This window comes from Hemitrygon akajei, chromosome 5, assembly GCF_048418815.1.
Source record: "Hemitrygon akajei chromosome 5, sHemAka1.3, whole genome shotgun sequence".
Taxonomy (NCBI): domain Eukaryota; kingdom Metazoa; phylum Chordata; class Chondrichthyes; order Myliobatiformes; family Dasyatidae; genus Hemitrygon; species Hemitrygon akajei.
The window spans coordinates 151,155,126-151,178,035 of record NC_133128.1 but is presented as its reverse complement, the minus strand read 5'-3'; the positions used below and the strand labels follow the sequence as shown (position 1 = coordinate 151,178,035).

At 39.5% G+C, this 22,910-nt stretch overlaps 1 protein-coding gene across 1 annotated transcript in view; it reads right to left on the bottom strand.

Annotated features, from left to right (window-relative positions):
* Positions 1 to 19,479, bottom strand: part of rab5b (RAB5B, member RAS oncogene family) — a 65,570-nt gene extending 46,091 nt beyond the window's left edge. The window contains exon 1 of the mRNA XM_073046876.1: positions 19,344 to 19,479. The gene's annotated coding sequence lies outside the window, so the exon portion shown is untranslated. The remainder of the gene's footprint in view (positions 1 to 19,343) is intronic.
* Positions 19,480 to 22,910: the final 3,431 nt, after the last annotated feature.

The following is a 22,910-nucleotide window of genomic DNA, read 5'->3' as shown; positions in this document are numbered from 1 at the left end:
GAAATTTACTGCAAAAGATTTAAGCCTGCAGTATGACAAGTTAGAGGCGTGCTGTGTTAGGTGCAAAAGAGATTATTTTGAAACTAATGACCATAGTTCTATTAGCTTTTAAACAGTTATGGAAAAAAATAGAGCTGGTCCACAAATTAATTCTTAAGTTGGTACAAAGCTAACTTTGATGGCTAATTTTAATAGGAACTCGCAAAGTTTGATTGGGAGAGGTTTTTAAACAGGTAAAGGGGCATCTTGCAAATGGAAGACTTTGAAAATTGAAATAGGGGAGAGTTCAAGGCCAACAAGTTCCTGTTGAATGCAGGGCAAAAAAGGCAGAATGAATGAAGCATGGCCAAAAGAAGGATATTGAGGCTCTGGTCTAAAAAAACCAGGATACGTGTCAGATATAAGTAGCTGGAAGCAAGAAAATCCCTTGAGGAGTGAAAGAGATATCAGAAAGAAATTACGAAGGCAAAATAACCACATGAGATATCCTTGACAGGAAAATCCCAAACAATTCAATCATTAACAGCAAAGGATAACAAGGGAGAGAATAGCTCCACTTAAGGGCCGGTATAGTCATTGATATGCAGAGGCAGAGGGTTGGGTGAGGTCCAAAATGAGTAATACTCATCTGTTTACTGTGGGGAAGATAATGTAAGCTGGGAATTCAGGAAAGAGCACTGTGACCTCCCAAAACATATTAACTTTACAAAAGACAACGTGCTGATAGAAACACATAAAAAAGGCTAGAGGAACTCAGCAGGTCAGGCAGCATCGATGGAGGGGAATAAACATCCAACATTTCATGCCAAGACCATTCATCAAGACTGGAAAAGGATGAGGTGCAGATGTAGGATAAGAAGAAAGGGAGAGTACTACAAGCTGGCAGGTGATAGGTGAAGAGGTAAAGGGCTGAAAGAGGAGGAATCTAATGAGACAGAACAGTGGACTGTGAAATTAAGGGAAAGAGGAAGGAAACCAAAGAGAGATGATGGGCAGTTCATGAATGGAGGGTGAGAGGGTAACCAGAAGGCAGAGCAAAAGAAAAGATATGGAAGGGGGCAGGAGAAAAGGGGAATAATTACTGTAAGTTAGAGAAATCGATTATAGTGCTGAGGCATATAAAATTGAATAAATTGCCAAGGCCTGATCAAGTGTATCCTAGGGCATGTACAAAACAAGGGAGGAAGTTGTAGTGGCCCTGGAATCGATGTTTGAATTGTTCTTAGCCACAGGTGAAGTACGAGAAGACTGAATGCTGGTAATCTTGTACTTTTATTCAAGAAGGGCTGTAAGGACAAACCAGGGTCCTACAGGCCAAACAGTTTTATGATAGTCACATAGGCCAGTGACTGTCGCCGCCTTTGGCACTGGAATGATGGTTGCTGCCTTTAAAACCGAGCGGGCAGTGGACTGTTTCAGAGATGTTAACTATACCGTATCCGTCAGCATCTCAGTTAGCTGGCCTGCACAGTCTTTCAGAACGAACCTGGTATATTATAATGACATTGTTCAAAAAGCATTTAAATGGGTAACAGATAGGAAAGATTTAGAGAGGTATAGAACAAAGGCAGATGAACAGATCTGCCTAACTCTATGACTTTGTGAACATATTGGATACCTCTGAAACAGCAAATTGCATTTACCATAATAAAAACAATCAATGGTACTTGAGTAAGAACATTGGTAAAATTTTACACTGAGCCACATAAGAAAGTAATAACTGATCAAAAACCTGGTCAGAAAATGAGGTGCATCTTAAATGAGGAAATTATAAAGGAAAAGGAGACATTGTGGGAGGTGGATGTAGGGGAGGTTGGTGGTGTGGGGAGACAGGATTGTGGAAGGAAATTCCAGAAAAAAGCTTTCTGAAATTACTAACCAGCAAGAACAGGTGTAACAACTATTCTCAGTTGAAACCATCATAGAATAAGAAATATACAAGTAAATAGTTAGTTACATCCAAGATGTGAAGTACAGTATATAGGAGTGATTAAAGTTTACAGCAATCAATCTTCTAAAACTGAAAACCAAGCATTTATCTGTTCTTTGTTAATTTTAAATACCAGCTTGATGGCATTCATATTCATTTGAATAACTACAGTTCATTTGAGAACTACAGCATTCTATGTCAATGATTCTCTAACTGATCCTCAGACCTCACTACCTGTTATTTAGACATGAGGCAGATGAAGATGCATCAGGGCCAAGAATGATAATCAGTGAAGCTCAGCTTAAGTTGAGCAAGACAGAAAGAATTAATTCAGCCAATAAGTATGGAAGGGAAAACCATCCATTTAATGAGTGCAGTCTCAAGGAATATGATGGTCTAACAATTCACCTAAACATTTACAAATTTAGTTTAGGCTTTATAATTCTGATCAAGAATTAATGCCCTTAGAAACTCCAGAAGTACATACAGAAATTACTCCATAAATGCTAAATAGCAAAGCTTATCATAAATTACTCACTTGTTAAAAAAATTTCCCAACTGTCATGTCTTAGTTTTTTAAAAATAAATTACAATGTAGCATTTTACTTCATTTCTCATTCTTTTATATGAACGTTTCTAAAACACACTGTTTCCCCTCTTGCTTTGCAGGCAGCTAAGTAATCTGGTGATGCTTGTATTGAATTATGATGATCTAGGGAATTCAAGATCAGATAGAGGTAACAGCCAGTCAAGAGAAACACCAAAGATTTTACAGTTGTGTAAATCACTTAAAAATAAATATCTACCCTCTACTTTTCCAGTAAAACAGGGAATTACCGTAGATGTTGGATTATAAGCTGCTACTTTTTTCCCACATTTTGAACAGCTTTGAACTCTGCGGCCTTTAATACGGTGCGGCTAATACATGATTTTTTTCATGCCGCCAAAAACATTTTGCCTCGTAACAGTAGACCAATAAAATTGATGAGTAGTTCACAGAGGTCCAATGAAATTGTACGATAAATCAAGCGCACTTTCACAATTAAATTATTGTAAATCAGTCATTTGTACTCACCCTCATCAACATGGAAAACACTCGAAGAAAAGCATTGTGCTGCCTTTATGGCAGTTATTTAGTTTATAATATTTTCGCTTAGTAATTCATTTTCTAGTTAAAGTTAGAAGTGTTTTAACTATATTTGTTTTCTGTACTACATCGCGGGATGCTATGACGTCACACCCAGTTTCGCCGCGTCTTGTGGGATACCAGTTTGCGATAAACGGGAAGGAGGGGGCGAGCACATTACGCGAGCGGCATTGGATCTGAGCGAACGCTGCTTTTAAGTTAAAGGCGATCAATAACTTTTCCTGGTAGGCTGCAGTATATATATTTTTTACCAGTCGTTAGGAGATATTGGAATGTTGTTCAGTAAAAAAGTATACGCAACGTATATTTAAAAGTAGCCGCGTTACAGGCACGGTTCAAAAAAAAGCATTTGCAATATGTATTTGTTTTTGTTACCATATGGATTTAATTAAAAGTTAAAAAATCCTCACGTGTAATATCTTTCTGTGTAAATATCTCATATTACAACGTGGGACACCTGCGGCCGAAAATCCGGTGCGGCCTAAAATCCGGTGCGGCCTGTACAAGTAAAAAATTGATTTTCTTTCTAAAATTAGAGCCAGCGGCTTTTAATCAGGTGCGCTCTGTAGTCCGGAATCTACGGTAATTGTGGGAAAACTTAAAATGTCAATATTAAATTACCTGAACAAAATTTTAAGTTTATAACAGAAAAAGATTCTAAACTTCCAAGTTATCTGATAAAAATGTTTCTATTCTTGGGGGGGTGGGGGGGACAGGGTCAGGAAACTCACAAATTGCCATGGAACAAATACGTGATTGAAATTCAAAAAGAAATTACTATTCATTTAAAATACAGAATTTTGATCAAGCAAAAACTGCTTGCAACACAAAGATACTGTTCAGTACACCCTCCAACTCCTTTAGCTTAGAGCTGCCATTTTAGAATTTGGCTAATTGTTTTCTACACGGAAAGTAACAAAGGTTTATCATCATATTTATGACATTAGCATGTACAGTGCCTATAAAAAGTATTCACCCACCTTTGAAGTTTTCATGTTTTATTGTTTAACAACATTGAATCACAATGGATTTAATTTGGCTTTTTTGACACTGATCAACAGAAAAAAGACTCATTTGCACCAAAGTGCAAACAGATCTCTACAAAGTGATCTAAATTAATTACAAACATAAAACACAAAATAATTGATTGCATGAGCATTCAACCTCCCCCTTTAATATGACATATCAAATCATCACTGGTATAGCCATTTGGTTTTAGAAGTCACATAATTAGTTAAATGGAGATCTGTTTTTGGAGACCTGTGTGTAGTCAAGGTGTTTCAATCGATTGTAGGAAAAATACACCTGTATCTGGAAGGTTCCAACTGCTGTTGATTCAGTATCCTGTCAAAAACTACCCGAAAATTTCCAAGTCACTGAATATCCTTTGGAGTACAGTTAAGTCAATCATCAAGATGTGGAAAGAATATGGCACAGCTGTAGATCTGCCTAGAGCAGGCCATCCTCAAAAACTGTGTGACCATGCAAAAAGGGGACTAGTGAGGGATACCTCCATGAGATCTATGACAACTCTGGAGGAGTTACAAGCTTCAGTGGCTGAGACGGGAGAGACTGCACATACAACTACTGGCCGGGTGTTTCACCAGTCGCAGCTTTATGGGAGAGTGGCAAAGAGAAAGCCATTGTTGAAAAAGCTCACATGAACTCTCAGCTAGAGTTTGCCAGAAGGCACGAGGGAGACTGGAGTCAGCTGGAAAAATGTTCTGTGGTTTAATTAAACCAAAATTGAACTTTTTGACCATCGGACTAAACACTATGTTTGGGATAAGCTAAACATTGCACATCATCTAAAACACACCATCTCTATCATGAAGCATTGTGGTGGCTGCATCATGCTGTGGGGATGCTTCACTGTTGCAGGCCTTCGAAGGCTTGTGAAGATAGAGGGTAAAATGAATGCAGCAAAGTACAGGGAAATCCTGGAGGAAAACCTGAAGGAGTCTGCAAGAGAACTACAACTTGGTGGAAGATCTGCTTTGCAGCAAGACAATGACTCCAACCATAAAGCTACAAAGTTAATGTCCTGCAGTAGCGAAGTCAGAATCCTGACCTCAATCCAACTGAGAATTTGTGGCTGGATTTGAAAAGGGTTGTTCACTCATGATCCCTATGCAATCTGACAGAGCTTGAGCAGTTTTGTAAAGAAATTGAAGTGTCCAGATGTGCAAAGCTGATAGAGACCTATCCCCACAGATTCAAGGCTGTAATTGCAATTGCCAAAGAAGCATCAACTGAATACTGACTTGAAGGGGGTGAATATTTATGCAATCGATAATTTTGTGTTTTATTTTTGTAATTATTTTAAAACACTGTATAGATCTGATTTCACTTTGACACAAAAGAGTCTTTTTACTGTTCATTAGTGTCAAAAAAGACAAAATAAACACACTGTAGTTCAATGTTGTAAAATAATAAAACATGAAAACTTCTGGGTGGGGGGGGGGGGTGAATATTTTTTATTGGCACTGTAACTTAAACCAAAATGTCAGTACAATACTCAAGGCCATGTTGAGCTAACAGTGACACCAGACTTTAAAATGACAGTTTGACTTCAAACCCCATCCCCACAAGATCCTGCAACATAACATATAGAAACAAAGGATTCAAACACCACACTGTCATCCCTCAGAATCCAGAATATTTTTATTCAATTCAACACCACACATATTTGATCAGCTGCTTCTCAACCTATGCTCTGAACAAAATAATATTTATAACAGTAAGTGCAAACTAAAAGTAATATCCATTTATTAAGGAGTTCTTTGGAAGAGTGCAAGTTGTACTTCTAACTCAATCTACCATGCTATTGCACTGCACAGTATTATTAAACCACAGACCACATAATCAAAAACACAAAGGAAAATACTAAACCAGACAGTAGATTGTCTTGAAGAAGCAAGGGTAAGTAACAAAAAAGTATTACCTTAGTGGTTTACCAGCAAAAGGCAAAGCCACACAAGGACCAAAATTCAGTATTTCCAAGAGGCTAGACCAAGAGGAGTACAATTCTCAGAGGACTAACAGGATGTATGCTGTGTCAGTGGAGCAAGATAAGGAACTGGTTTGAATATTTCAATATATATTAGATTTAGTTCCACCACCTTCATTTGATGTATTCAATATTTTAACTAGAACTGATATTAGAAATGGAGTTCCCTGAACTGTTACATTAGTGATTGGTAAATGTAGCGTTGTTTTTTCTCGATAAAAAGAAGCAAAGCCACTGAAGTTATTCCCCCTTGATAAACAAGAAAGGACCAATGAGCACAGTCCTACCCAACGAAAAGCTGATAGTGAGGTCCTAAACAGGGATCAAAGGCTAATGATTTTGATCAAAACCATTTCAGCTTTGATGCAAAATGGCAATCTGGTTTACCAATAACCAATCTGTGCACATCAAGATCATTAAATGTTTTTGTCAGACAACTGGCACATTGTTAATGACCAAATAATATGTTACCTGACATTGATTGAGGAACTCTCAATGTTGCACAAGATTCACAGGAAACTTGTGCATTTAGCTGAAAGGGAAAAAAAAGAACTTTACGTAAGCCCTGCTATTATTCAGTGTGTGAAATGCATACACTTAATTACAACGTTCCTTGGTATGCAGTCTTTTACTGGTACTCTTAATCAGAGGATTTAGCTAATTGGCTTCTCAGAAAGGGCAGGCTCTGTTATTCTTTAATAAATGAAATGCAAAATAAACTAAATAACTTAAGCTTTCCTTGCAATTCCAACAGCTATTTGTATTCTTGTTCATTGAAATTAGAGAACTGGCCCATTTGGCAATGCAGCTGAGGGAGATTATGCCACAATTCCAACATTTTTTAAAAAGTCGAATGATGTTCTTTTTCATCTTTAATCATTAAAACTGTTTTCAAGCACCTAGAATCACAATACAATTCATCCAAAATGCATATGACCATTAAAATATTGATTAAGAGGGAGGTGAATGGGGGAATAAGCCAGCATTTTTTTTTATTTTGCATACTATTCTCAAGCAGGGATATTGTTCATAAGGTATTATGAGCCTTCCAGTTACCCTTCATTGATACCTAAATGCAAAAACACTGGAGATACTGGAAATTAGATAACAAATCGAAAATGCACAAAATATTCAGCTGGTCAGGCATCCCAAATGGAAAGAGAAATGGTTTAATTTCACATCAACCACAAGGTTATGACACACTTCACTGACCTACAACTTTAAATTGTTCTTTTCACCAATGCTGCCTGATGATGAATCTTCCCAGCACTTTACCTCAAATACGTGCACTTCATGACAATCCAAAAATTGATTAACATCCTTGGAAAAACAATACTGATCAAACTTCAAATTTCAGTAATTTATGTGGCTAAGAGTTTAAGGAGATTTGGTACATCACCAAAGACTCTAGCAAATTCCTACAAATGTACTGTGGAGAGCAATCTAACTGCTTACATCACCATCTGCTATAGAGGCTCTAATACACAGGACCATAAAAATCTGCAGAGGGTTGTAGACTCAACCAACCTCACCTTGCTGGGCTCACCAGCGTTAAGGACATTTTAACAAGGCGATGCCTCAAAAAGGCCACATTCATTATGAAGGACACCCACCGTCCAACACATGCCCTTTTCTCATTATTGTCATCAGGGAAGAGGGTACAGAAGTATGAGGGCACACACACACGTTTTAGGAACAGCTCTTACCCCTCTATCATCAGATTTTTGGATAGTTCAAGAATGTCATTATTTTTATATACAAATTTGTGTGTGCAAAACAAATTTCATGATATACAGCAGATAATACAAATGATTGATTTGATAATAAAACAGATTCTGATTTAAGCCACGAATATTTTGTACTAATATTTGTTCATGAAGGTCAGAGAAATGATATTATTCCTTCAAAAGACAAGATTAAATGAAGTCAGCCAAAAGACAGAGGGAATTCACTATGATGTTGCCTGGAATGGAGCATTTCAGTTATGAGGAGAGACTGTAAAGGTTTGGTCTGTCTTCCCTAGAGCAGGTTGGTTAAGAGGGGCATAAGTGAAATGTATCCATGCTGTATGACTCCAAGACTTTAAAACATCCCATGCATTGACATTTGCCCAAATGCAAGCATTAGTGCTGCTTAATACAGTCACCCTGACACACTAGGAACTAATGTCTACCTCTTGATAATTTTAGGTACAATGAAGAGTACCAGTGATGATTGTCATGTAAAATCCCACCAGGATTTGATGAAGACATGTTTCATATAGTCATAACCTACAAAGTACAGCAATGTTCCACAAGCTTTCAAATTCAGTACAGGTCCATAAAATTAAAGGGCATAATATCAACTCACTACATAGTCTTTATTCTTTCACACATTTTACTGAAATATTTCTCCAGATTAAGCAGTCACAGAGAATACTGCAAAGAATACAAAGTGAATAACCAAAAACAATTAAGAATAAAGATCAAAATAAATATTAATGGAACAATGATGCATCAAAATAAATTAGGTACTTTAACTAAACAATTAGTCTTGGTGAAACATCCCCTGGTTGTGTAAAGGCTAGAAATGGAGATCACAATTATCTGTCTCAGAGGACACTGAGTATTCATCCACTGAATATATTCAAAACACAGGTCGATTGACTTTTAGATATCAAACATTCAATGAATATGATGATAATGGAAAATGCAAAACAAAGGTCAAAGATTAACCATTATATTGCTGAATTACAATGGAAACTCAAATGCTGGATGACTATTCACGGTGCTTTTTTCCTGATTGCTTCGCTGTATTTAATTAACTATAACAATTTTTAAAAATAATAATCTTATTACTCAAACAACTTCTGGAAAGTGTAGTGAATAACTGTATCACCATTCACCAGTTTAAAAAAACTGAAGGTTTGATTCCCATTGTGTGTTTTCCTACCTCAATTACATCAGCCTACAAATCTGAAAGTTAGCAACTTGCAAAGCATTAATCTTTCTATAGAACTCTTGCTGAAAAATGCACTTCTGCTGGAAAATGCACAGATGTAGATACAAGTCAAGAATAATATTAGACTTGGATATGATAGCCTTCACAGTAAAATAGAAGTCAGATGAGATGGTAGTGCTTGATAATCTGCAACCTGGCCCAAGTAAATGTTTTCAGGAGAATAGATAAAATAGGTTATTTTATAATACCTGCATTACAATCCACTTGGACAGATCACTTGCTTGAAAATACTGCAAAAAAAACCCAACAGACTTTCACATTCTAAAAACTAATCTAGTATGATACTGAAAATAAAGGTATGCTGAAGAAATTAAAGACCAACCTTTGAAAGTTCAGAGTTCACAGAACTAGTAACTTGCAGCTACATCTGCCACAGAAACATTCAAATGAAAGGTGCGACTCTGACTTGCATTAGTTTTTTTAAAATCCATGTGAAGAATTATTTCTAAACTAAAATATTCTTATTGGCATACTCATTTTTGATTCTAAAAATAAAAGAATCAGAGCAAAAATAAGTAGATGTCTCATGTGGATTTTCAGGATGATCCAAATCATATTACAGCCAAGTAATATGTGCTGTAGATTAACATCAAAATCTGTTCTCAAGCATCTCCCAATAAAAAAAAGTTACAGCACCCTAAACATCTAAAGGCATTTAGCAGTTTAACAATAATCTATATGGGAACATATTCTGAAGATTTAAAAGATTATTCATCAATTTGCATATGTAAAAGGAATTTTTTTCACAGTGCTATTTCAACTTAAGAACTTTAAATTCCAATTCAAGATATAGTTACCAATCTACTGCTAGCAAAATGTCTACAACAGAATCAACATGCAAGATTTGTTATAACAAAGCTAACCCCTATTAAATCATAAACGCGAGAAAATCTGCAGATCCTGGAAATCCAAAGCAACACACACAAAATCCTGGAGGAACTCTGCAGGCTAGGCAGCAGCTATGGAAAAGAGTAATCAACATTTCGGGCCGACACTTCTCGGCCTGAAACGTCGACTGTTTATTCATTTCCATAAATGCTGCCTGACCTGCTGAGTGCCTCCAGCATTTTGAGTGTGTACCCATTAAACTATATTTGTTTTGGAAACAGGAAAGTGAGATTCATTTCTTTCATATAAAAAGGTACAAATTCAGTTCTGGATTCCTCTTTACTGTTCTGCTCATACAACACAACAGGTCATTACTCACCAAAAAAACATCCTGCTCTAGAAATGCAACGAACTGCAGGGAAAGCATGCCTGTAATTTCATATGTGTGTACAATCTGCAAGAGCACCAATATTCTGCTCCCACTGTAAAAATCATGACCCATTTTGTTTCCCAATACACAGAGAAGCACAACCAATCCCTTCCTAAAGAAGGATATATATACTTTCTGTAGAGAGAGTTCAGCGAAGGTTCACCAAAAACTGTTCCTTGAGTTTGTTACGTGGGGAGAAGTTGAATAGACTAGGCCCATGTTTTCCAACACTTGGGAAAATGAGATATAATTTTAGTGAAATGTTTGAAATTCTTACCAGTGTTCAACGTGACATAAGGCATAGGCACAGAATTAGGCCATTTGTCCCATCAGGTTTTCTCCACCATTCCATCATGGGGGATTAACTACCCCTCTTAATCCCATTCTCCTGCATTCTCTGTAACTTTTGACATCTGTATTAGTCAGGAGCCTATGAAGCCCTGCTTAAATATACCATATGACTTGACCACCAGGATTGACGAAAGAGAGTCAGTGACTGTTTACTTGTAGTTTCAGAAGGCCTTTGACAAAGGCAATGCACATGAGGCTGCTTAACAAAATAAGAGCCATTGGTATTACAGTAATGATCCCAGCATGCATAGAAGATTGGCTGATTGTCAGAAGACAAAAGCGTGGGAATAAAGGGGGCCATTTCTGGTTGGTTGCCAGTGACTAGTGGTGTTCTGCAGGGGTCAGTATTGGGACCGCTTCTTTTCATGTTATATGCTAATAATTTGGATGATGGAATTGATGGCTTTGTGGCCAAGTTTGTGGATAATATAAAGATAAGTGGAGGGGCAGGTAGTGTTCAGGAAGCAATAAGTCTGCAGAAGGACTTGCACAGATTGGAAGAATGGGCAAACTGACAGATGGAATACAGTATATGGAAGTGTATGGTCATACACCTTGGAAGGAATAAAGGTTTAGACTACTTTCTAAATTCAATAATCAGAGGTGCAAAGGGACTTGAGGGTCCTTGTGCAAGATTCCCTAAAGGTTAACTTGCAGGTTGAGTCACTGGTAAAGAAGGCAAATTGAATCATTTATTTTGAGAGAACTAGAATATAAAAGCAAGGATATAATGCTGAGGCTTTATAAGGTATTGGTCAGACCACACATGGAGAATTGAGAGCAGTTTTGGGCCCTTTATCTAAAAAAAAAGTGCTGGCATTGGAGAGGGTCCAGAGGAGGTGCATGAGAATGATTCCGGGAGTGAAAAAGTTAATATACAAGGAGTGTTTAGTGGCTCTAGGCCTGTACTCACTAGAGTTTAGAAGAATGAGGGGGATCTCACTGAAACCTATCCAATATTGAAGGGCCCAGATAGAGTGGATGTGGAGGAAGAGGTTTCCTATAACGGGCGAGTCCAGGACCAGAGGGCACACACTCAGAAGGATGACCATTTAGAACAACGAAGAGGAATTTCTTTAGCCAGATGGTAATGAATCTGTGGAATTCAATCCTGCTTGATGTCTTCAAAGCATTCCAACAGATTTGACAAGCAAGATTTCCCATTAAGGAACCATACTAACTTTGGCCTATTTTATCATTTGCCTCCAAGTACCCTGAAATCTCATCCTTAATAACGGACTTCAATATTTGACGTCAGGCTCACTGGCCTATAATTTCTTTTCTCCTGCCTCCCTTACTCCTTAAAGAATGGAGTGACATCTGCAGTTTTCTTGCCCTCTGAAAATTCCAGAGTCTAGTGATTCTTGAAAGATTGTTACTAATGCCACCACAATCTATATCCTGGGGTGTATTCCATCTGCCCCAGGTGACTTATCTACCTTTAAGACCTTTCAGCTTCCCAGGCATCTTCACCTTAGAACAACAACTACACTCACTTCTGCCAACTGAAACTCATAAATTTCTGGCATACTGCTAGTGTCTCCTAGTGTTTAAAGTATCCTACAATACCTTATAAGCTTGCCTGCCATTTCTTTGTCCCCGATTACTACCTCTCCACATCATTTTCTAGCGGTTCAATATCTACTCCCTTTTCTCTTTTACTCTTTATAGATCCAATAAAAAAATTCTGTATCCATTTTTATATAATTGGTTACCTTACCTTCACATTTCATCTCTTCTCTCCTATTGGCATTTTAAAAGTTGGCATTGTTGAGTTTTTAAAAAGTTTCCCAATCTTCTAACTTCCCACTACTTTTTGCTACATTAAATGTCCTTTCTTTTGCTTTAATGCTGTATTTGACTTCACTTGTCAGCCACGATTGCATCATACTCCTTTTAGAATATTTCTTCATCTTTGGGATGTAGCTATCCTATGCCTTTCGAATTGCTCCCGGACACTCCAGCCATTGTTGTTCTGTTATCATCCCTGATTGTGTCCCCTTCCAATCAACTTTGGACAGCTCCTCTCTCATGCTTCTATAATTCCCTAAGCTCCACTGTAGATCTGATACATCACACTTTAGCTTCTGCCTCTCAAACTGCAGGGAGTAGTAGTACATAGGAGGAGGATGTTTTCCATAGTTAAGTACTCCAGTACAAGTGATCAATCACAGTTTCAAAATAATGGGGAGGTCATTCAGGATTGGAATGTGGTGAGATTTCTTCATTCAAAAAGAGATGAATCTCTACCCATATTATATTCAAAATGGAATAATAAACTTCTAGAAGTTAGAGGAATCATTGAATATGAAAATAAATGTGATAATAGCACAAAACTCGCCATGATCTAGATCAGTGCTTTCCAATTTTGGGGGATTACTGCCCCCATTCTTCCCAGACCACATTCCTAGTGCCCCCCTCCCTTTCCAGCCATTACATAAAAACTATAAAGAATTTTGATCTGAGGTGCAGTGAAAGAAAATAGGTAATGGAAATTCAAAGCAGTGACAAATAATTGCAAAAATTTTCAAATCTAATTAAAGCAACCAAATTATTTCTTTATTTAATTACTGTAAAAATAATTTTCATCAACAATTTTAGAGCATATATTAGCATTCCAACTATTCACTACTTCATTACTTTTTTACCATTCAATGAGAGGATGGGCTTGGTGCAGTGATGTCAGCTTCTCAACATCAGGCTGAATGTCACTCAGAAAGAGCCTCAAATCCCCACATTCAGTCATCTGCAGCCTGTTTCACTGTGTTGAAAGTTGGGTGACTGCATTGAAACTGTGCTCCACTAAATATGATGTTGGAAAGGCAATACAGAACCTCTTGACTTTTTCCACAGTACAGAATAGTGTTCAGAGATTTTTTTCTGCAACCAAAAATCTTGATTTGATTTTTTGAACCTCAGCTTAAAGTCATTTTGTAGTGAAATCAGTTCTTCCTCCATCCTTCCTGTTAATTCGTCATTACAAATGTACAGGAATGGATTTATTACCCAATCTAGAATCTGGATTGAGAGAAGATCCGGAAATACCTCTGACTTGTCTATGCACCAAGGTGAGGTGCATAAAGAAGATGATCATCTGGTATTCCTTCTTTCTCTCCCAAAACAGAGGCTTGGAATTGTAAAAGGTTATGATTGCCAATGTTACACTTAAATAGGGTTACAAACAAGAGAAAATCTGCAGATGCTGGAAATCCAAGCAACACACACAAAATGCTGGAGGAACTCAGCTGGCCAGGCGGCATCCATGGAAAAGAGTACAGTGGACATTTTGGCCCGAATTGGCAAGAGATGTAGTAATTACATGAGCATTGCAATCAATTATGAGGTACAGGGGATCAAATGCTTATAATTAATTCATTTCTACTATAATCCTTCAGCTGCATCCCTTGCTACTGAGCACCCAACACCACCCCCTTTATCTTTACTGTCCCTTTCGAAACTCACACTGCCTCCAGAGCAAGGGATGGGGGATATTGCCCACTTTGGGAGCCACTACTGTAGGTGAAGAGCTTTCAGTGGTTTATCCCCAGTTATATTTCTTTTGCCCTTCACCTACACCTCAACCCTGACCTTAATCATTCAAAATCTTGAATTAGTTTTTAACTGCAACATCCAATCAACGCCTTTCCCTTTTCCACTACAACTGAAGCCTCTTTGGTCACTTCTAACTCTCTGTTGAGGATTTGCCTCAAACTCCACATTCTTGACCCTACACCATCTATTCCAACTTTCATTGGTTCCTAAAGAAATTCCTATCCTTGTCGCCAATTTCATCCAAGGCCCTGCTTTCTGAAAACACTTCTAATCACAATATCTCAAAGAACATTCCATTTCTCTGGCTCATAATGTCTCCCAAAGTTGAACTATTTTTCGAGCTATCATTGGCATAGAAATTCCTTCACCATATCCAACTTACCCTTTGGAATTATTTTTCAAAACTTTACCTCCAAATACATACTCAAATTTTAATTCTTCAAGCTAGCTTTCCCTTATGGTTGGGTTTCTTCTAGATCCAACAGCCATACTGTTACAACACTTCCACTTTTGCTCTAATGACCAAACACTGAATAAATCCATATCAAAAACATCACAACCCAGAGACAAAAATACATTTGCTCCACCACATTATTAACATAAGCTTCAGAAAAATACACCTAACATTATCAATATTCTTAGTATTCACTACAAGTGAACATGAGCCAAGTGCTCAAACATTTAATTCACAGCAGACAAAGTAAAGACTTCCATTGCAGCATACTAACTCCCAAAATCAAAACCAAATGCAAAATGTGGAAGTACTCCAGGAACATCTAAGTCCAAACTCAGCTTATTTCATATTAGGTTTGCCTTTATCGTATACATTACGATAAAACTGATGAAATGATGCTATTCCCAAATGAGTTAAACATCTTTTGTTACAAGATATTTGTCATGTTACTTGAACCAAGATAATAGTTCCTTCAATATGGTACAATTAACAGTGAGAATACGTCACTGAAATGACAGGTTGCATAAAGCAACTATTTATCAACAAACCCATATCAGAGAAACAGGAAATGAAGTATAGTGTATAACACAAACTATATTTGAACAGATTATATAGAAACAACAAACACATAGCACGGTCTTTCTTCAGGACTAGAGCTTAAAAACCTAATGACTTTAAGCAGACAAGCAAAGTTATTAATCCGATCGAGCTGCGTACAGATAGAACAAAAGGAGGGTCACAATTGGGTGGAAGTGAAACGTAACTAAATTACGGTAAAAGGAACAAATACAGAAAGAATTAGATGACAATCTGCTGAAATCAATACCAGATCAAGATCATTATCAATGCTCCCACATCATCAAAAGTAACAATAAACATAAGAAATTCTGCAGATGCTGGAAGTCCAAAGCTAAGCACACACAAAATGCTGGAGGAACTCAGCAGGTCAGGCAGTATCTACGGAAATGAATAAACAGTTGATGTTTCAGGCCAAGACCCTTCTTCAGGACTGAAAGGTTGGGGGAAGATGCCAGAACAAAAAGGTGGGGTTAGAGGAAAGAAAATGACTGGAAGGGGATAGGTGAAGCTGGGTGGGTGGGAAAGGTATAGGGCCAGAGAAGGAGGAATCTGACAGGAGAAGAGAGAGGACCATGGGAGAAAGGGAAGAAAGTGTGGCACTGGGGGAGGTAATAAGCATGTGAAAATAGGTAGAAGGCCAGGGTGAGGAATAGAACAAGAGGGAAGCAGGGAAGAAAAAATGTTTACCAGAAGGAGAAATCAATGTTTGTACCATCAGGGTTGGGGAATATGAGGTGTTGCTCCTCCACCCTGAGAATAGCCTCATGATGGCAAGGGGCCATGGGCTGACATGTCAGAATGGAACTGGGAAAAGGCATTGAAATGATTGGCCAACGGTAATTCATGCTTTTGGAGGATGGAGCAGAGGTACTCGACAATGTGGTCCCCTATTTACAACAGGTGTCACCAATATAGAGGAAGCCACATCGGGAGCACCAGATACAACAGACAATCCAACCCCCAACAGATTTGCAGGTGATGTGATGCCTCTTTGGGGTCCTAAATGGAGGTGAGGGAGGAGGTGAATGAGCAGGTGTAGCACTTTGGCTGCTTGCAGGGGTTATATGCAAGGGGGGAGATTAATGGGGAGGGACAAATGGACAAGGGAATCACAGAGGGAGTGATCCCTGCAGAAAGTGGAGAGTTTGGGGGGTGGGGAGGTAAAGATGTGTTTGGTGGTAGGATCCTTTTGGAGATGGCAGAAGTTGGGGAGAATGATTTGTTGGTGGTGGAGACTCATGGGGTGATAAGTTAGGACAAGAGGAACTCTGTCCCTGCTAAGAAAGCAGGAGGGTGGGGTGAGCATTGAAGTAATACATTGCCCCTAAAGCCCCTATATTTATCATGTTACCATCTTCTGAAAGCCATGTTTTTATTTATCGGCATACAATGTGGAGTGGGGGCTTCCAGCCCTTCAAGCACTGTCCAGCAACCGCACAATTTAATTAGTTCAACCTTTCTTTAAACAGCTCAAAAATAACTGGATATCACCCAATCAATTCTTCAAAAACTTAATGCAGGAAATCAGTAAAATCAGCATTCTGGCAGAATCACAGCAAATCAGAGAAAGGTCTCTTTTTTGTCACATATAATTTTGAACTAACTGGTCAGTCACACAGGCAATGTGATAGTCATGTCAATATCTCAAATCACCTTTTCTGTTGGTAGACAAAAGTAAAATAAACCAAAAGCACATAAAATATATATGATTTATAATACTCAAACTTCAGTATCATTACTTTATTATTCTAGTTGACAGACAAAACATATTATCCTGCAAGGCTATACTGATACCAGAATGTTTCCATTGATAGCCAGAAATAAACAGCTATTTTTCTTTTATACATTTGTAATCTCCCATTTTAAAAAATGAAGCACAAGTTTACATTAAAAGAATGAAATGTATTTCTAATTACCTGCAAGATTCCTAACCATTCTGGCATAATTTCACTGCCCCACCCAGGCCCTCAAGACAAATTAATTTAAATCTTTAATTTAATGTTATCCTGGTAATTATTAGTTTTTTAAATATAATTCAGAAAAAAATATCAAAACTATTATTTTGAAATATTGCTTTCTAAACAGCCTGGTCAGCTGTGTTGGAAACATAAACGCTTTTGCTTTGAGGCATGCAGTCCCAGTCTCCCAATCAGATGTATTATCACTGACGTGTAATGAGGTCTGTCATCGCAGCAGTACAGTGCCAGGACATTAAAAATACTGTAAGTTACATTAAAATAAATAGACAATAGTTTATGCTCATTTAGAATTAGCATATTTAGATAGCATTAACTTATTTAGATTGATTCTGCCAAAAGTCTTATTATATGAAACCTTTGCTGACAGTGGCTTGCCAAATACACACCACCAACTCATTTGCTTCCCAAGAATTATCACTCAAATTTTTATCTGAAGTATAGAACACAACATCAACAGGCCTGGGCAAGCAACTGGAAAGAATGGTAAAAATGAGGCCACATAATTTTATGAAAGAATCAGCATCACACCTTAGTACATTCTGGCTGCACCTTCTTCACTAGGACAGATTGAAAACAAGCCCGACTGCACACATCACTAGGAAATCTGCACATGCTGGAAATTCAAACCACACACACACAAAATGCTGGTGGAACACAGCAGGCCAGGCAGCATCTATAAGGAGAAGCACTGTGGACGTTTCGGGCCAAGACCCTTTGTCAGGACTGAAGAACACATTTTGAGTGTGTGTGTGTGTGTTGTTTGCACACATCACTGCACAGTGAGAGACAACTGGAAGTCACTGCTTTAAAAACTGTAACTTAATCTTGGTGTTCAGGTAACAAGGAGGATACATGAACACTGGCTTTGCAGTTCAAGGCTCTAAATATATCAGTCATAATCCTTTGTTATAAACATTCACAGAAATAAGTAATTTTAGATATGTCTGGCTTCAATAAATTTGACTTCCAACTAATAACCAAAATAACACTGAAACAGTGAATAAAACCAGGGATATCTCTCAAGCCCAGTGACAACATTTGTGATGATCAACCTTGGGCAACAATGCTTTAATACCAACGCTCTAACAGATACACTCATATTCTCACTGTAATTCATTCCTATACATGTAGGGATATGCCTAATCACGTTTCATAATGCAATATTTTACATCTGGTTGAAATAAATTGTTTCCCCATTTTTCTTGTTTGGATTTCCCTGATACAGCAAAGATTGTGTAAACTCACTGTAAAAATCACTGTAAACTTGCTGAGCTATAACCAATCCCTCCAAGACCTGCATGAGTAAAATAAGTGTTTGAAAAAAATATAAAACATCTATGAACAAATTTGATGCAGTCAGTAAGGTGAAACAAAACTACAACTCCATCCAATTCCCATCTCAGTTAAACACAAGGCAATTGCGAAACCCAAAGCACTAACTTGCTGTGTAGAGCAGGCTTTCAGAATTGGATGCTGTTGTGGTCTACTGGAATTTGAAATGGCCTGGGTTGAAATGGGTGGAACTTTGGTAAGGGGATCAGCGGGGACCCAGAAATGATGAGGTGGCGAGGAATGGGCTTTAGGATTGGGTTGGAGACGTCCCAAATGTCCGTCGGGGTGATGTGGAGTACAGGTGATGATTATAATGATTAGGGTTGGGTTGGGTTGGGATAGCTTGTGGTGGGGGGGGAGGCGCTCCCGTCAGGCGGTGACAGTCTGAGCGATAGACGGGGCCTGGGAAGGCTGCGCGCTCCCCTTCTGATCGCCGGTCCTGAGTACAGAAACGCCCTTCAGCGTTGCCACAGCAAGATGAGACCCGGTGAAAGCCGAAAACCAGGCCGCCGGAGGGAGGGGGGGACGGGGGACGGAGGTGTTTCTCGAATGGAGAGAGACCGCCCCCTCCCCGCCGTCTGTCAGCGCGACCCGCAGCGCCGGAGGGGCTCTCTTCCGACCCCGCAATCATCTGACAGCCGCCGCCTCGGTGTAAACAACCCTATCAGCGGCCTGAACCGTAACCGGACAGCAGAGTGCGGTCAGCATCGGCAGGGCTCACCCCCTCCCTGGTGCCCAGGCCATCCCTCACCTGCCGTCGCCGCCGTTGCACTCCCCACTCCAGGCACCGACACCACGACCGCTACCGCACTCTTTCGCTGCGTCTCCCTCACTTCCGCCGCACTTCGAGCCGCTGTGTTGGGAGTGTATCGATCCGCCGCAAACAGTCCCACCCGGGACTCGAGCTCGGGTTCGCAACTTGGGGTCGGCATGTTGAGTGTCGGGTGCTGCACCATATCCCCTCCCAGTACGGTCAAATAGGCGCAGGGGCTCCTTTTAATCCAACACGTTGCAACAAAATTAAGTTTCTGATATGTTTAAAGCGTTGGCTCGATTAGCGTCACTCTTAGCTCTGGATTAGAAGTTAAGGATTCAAGTTTCAGCACTGATACCCGAATCTAGGTTGGCAATTCGGCCGAGGCAGTGCTGCGTTCTATTTCTGATTATATCATTACACTGTCTTGAAGAGGGGCAAGAGAGTTTTCTTTGATTCATTGGTCAAAATTTATCACTAAACCAACCATAGAAAAGCAGATTACCTGCCGATCACAGCTCTACTTGGCGAGTTTATTGTGCACAAACTGGAATCGGGTTTAATATTACTGGCACATGCAGTGAAATATGTTGTTTTGTGGCAACACTACATTGCAATACATAATAAAAACTATAAATTGCAGTTAATATATATATATATATAAGTGGTGCAAAAAGAGAAGGGAAAATAGTGAGGTAGTGTTCGGGTGTTCATTGTCCTTGAAGAAATCTGATAGTGGACGGGAAAAAGCTGTTTATGAAACTTTGACTGTATGTCTTCAGGCTCCTGTACCCTCTCCTTAATGGTAACAATGAGAAGATGACATGTCCTAGGTGATAGGGGTCCTGAATGATGGATGTCACCTTTTTGAGGCATCGCCTTTTGAAGATGTCTTCAAAGCTGGAGAGGCTCCTGCCCATGATGAAGCTGGCTGAGTTTGGAACTTCCTGCAGTATTTTCAAATCCTGTGCACTGACCCCTCCATACCAGATAGTTGTATAACCAGTTAGAATGTTCTCCTTAGAACATCCGTAGAAATGTGTGAGTATCTTTGGTGACATATCAGTTCTTCTCAAACTGCTATTGAAATATAGTCACTGTTGTGCCTTTTTTGTAATTGCATCAATGTGATGGGCCTAGGATACATCTCCAGAGATGTTGACACCCAGGAACTTGAAACTGCTCTCCCTTTCCACTGCTGATCCCTTGATGAAGACTGGTGTGTGTTCCCTCAACTTCCCTTTCCTGAAGTCCACAATCACTTCCTTGGTTTTATTGACACTAAGTTCAAGGTTGTTGTTGCAACACCACTCAACCATCTGATCTATCTCACTCCTGTGCACCTCCTCGTCACCATCTGAAATTCTGCCAACAACAGTTGTGTCATCAGTAAATTTATATATGGTGTTTGAGCTGTGCCTAACCACACAGTCATGAGTGTAGAGAGTGAGAGAGTAGAGTAGTAGGCTTAGCATGCATCCTTGAGGTGCACCAGTGTTGATTGTCAACAAGGAGGAGATGTTATTTCCAATTAGTGCAGACTGTGGTCTCTTGGTGAGGTTGTGAAGGATCCAGTTGCGGAGGGAGGTACAGAGACCCAGGATTTGGAGCTTGTTGATTGGAACTGAGACTGTGATTGTGTTGAACGCTGAGCTGTAATCAATAAAGAGCAGCCTGATGTAGGTATTGCTATTGTCCAGGTGATCCGAGGCCGAGTGGAGAGCCAGTGAAACTGTATCTGCTGTAGACCTATTGTGGCAATAAGCAAGTTGCAGAGGGTCCAGGTTCTTGGGTAGGTAGGAGTTGATTCTTGCCAACCGACGTCTCTTTACAGCAGATGTAATGACACTGGATGATAGTTGTTCAGACAGCTCATCCTGCTCTTTGTGACCACTGGTATGACTGTCACCCTTTTGAAGAAGGTGGGAACTTCCAACTGCAGCAGTGAGAGATTGAAGATGTCCTTGAACACTCCTGCCAGTTGGTTGGTATAGACTTACAGCACACAATCAGAACCTGATGCCTTGCGAGGATTCACCCTCTTGAAAGATGTTCTGAACATTGACCTCCAAAACAGAGATCACGGTCACCAGATACTGCAGGGATTTGCACGGGTGTAGTTTTACTCTCCCTTTCAAAGTGAACATAAAAGGCATTGACCTTATCTAGGAGTGAAGCATCACCACCATTCATGATGTTGAGTTTCACTTTGTAGATGTAATAGTTTGAAAACCCTGTCAGAGCTGACATGTATCCAGCTCCATCTAAAACCTCAGTAGTAATTGTTTCTTCACCCTTAAAATTGACTTCTGTAGGTCATACCTGGATTTCTTGTATAGTTTTGGCTCTTGAATGCCACAAATCCAGCCCTCAGCTGGTTCATCCACAGCTTTTGGTTTGGGTATGTCCAGTATGTTCTCGAAGGTACACACTCATCCACACAGGTCTTGATGAAGTTGGTGACAACTGTGACATATTCATTCAGACTCGAAGATGAACCCCTGAACTTTGTCCAGTCCATCAACTCAAAGTAGTGCTGTAAGCACTCCTCTGCCTCCCTTGACCATACATTTTTGTCCTCAGCACAGGTGCTGCGGTTTTCAGTCTCTGCCTATGCCCTGGGGGTAGAGGTACAGCCAGATGATTGGACTTTCCAAAGTGTGGGTGTGTGGTGGCACATTAAGCGTTCTTGATGTGGTCAGGAGTGTTGACTCCTCTGGTTCTACAGGTGTTATGTTGGTGGTAGTTGTGGAAATCTCCCACAGTGGTGGGGAAGGCATCACTGTGCTTTGTTCCATACCTGCTATTATGTTGCTGAGGTCCTCCGGTGCCTGCCTGACGTTGGCCTAAGGTGGAATGTACACTGCTACCAGAGTGATGGCGGAAAACCCGCTTGCCAGATAAAATGGACAACATTTGACCACTAGCTATTCCAGGTCGGGTGAGCAGGACTGAGACAGAACCACCACATCGGTACACCACAATGAGCATACTGCATAAGGCAAACACCATCTCCCCTGCCTTTAAAAGACTGAGCTGTCCTGTCTTTGCGGAGAATGGTGAAGCCATTGGGAACAGCTCAATAGTATTAAATTGCATTAAAGTGCTTTAGGAAACCTAGAAAAAATCTGAAAGAGATTTTAATTTTCTTCACACCAATAGATGAATTTCAGTGCCTTTTATAACAACATTTTGCCAAACTTTTATGTTGTTTGCATTAAATTTCAAATTTGTTTTATGGTTAAAACTAGCATCCTAATTTTGCACGATAATTTCATAGAAACATAGAAAATAGTTGCAGGAGTAGGCCATTCGGCCCTTCAAGCCTGCACCGCCATTCAGTATGATCATGGCTGATCATCCAACTCAGAACCCTGTACCTGCTTTCTCTCCATACCCCCTGATCCCTTTAGCCACAATGGTCATATCTAACTTCCTCTTAAATATAGCCAATGAACCGGCCTCAACTGTTTCCTGTGGCAAAGAATTCCACAGATTCACCACTCTCTGTGTGAAGAAGTTGTTCCTCATCTCAGTCCTAAAAGGCTTCACCTTTATCCTTAA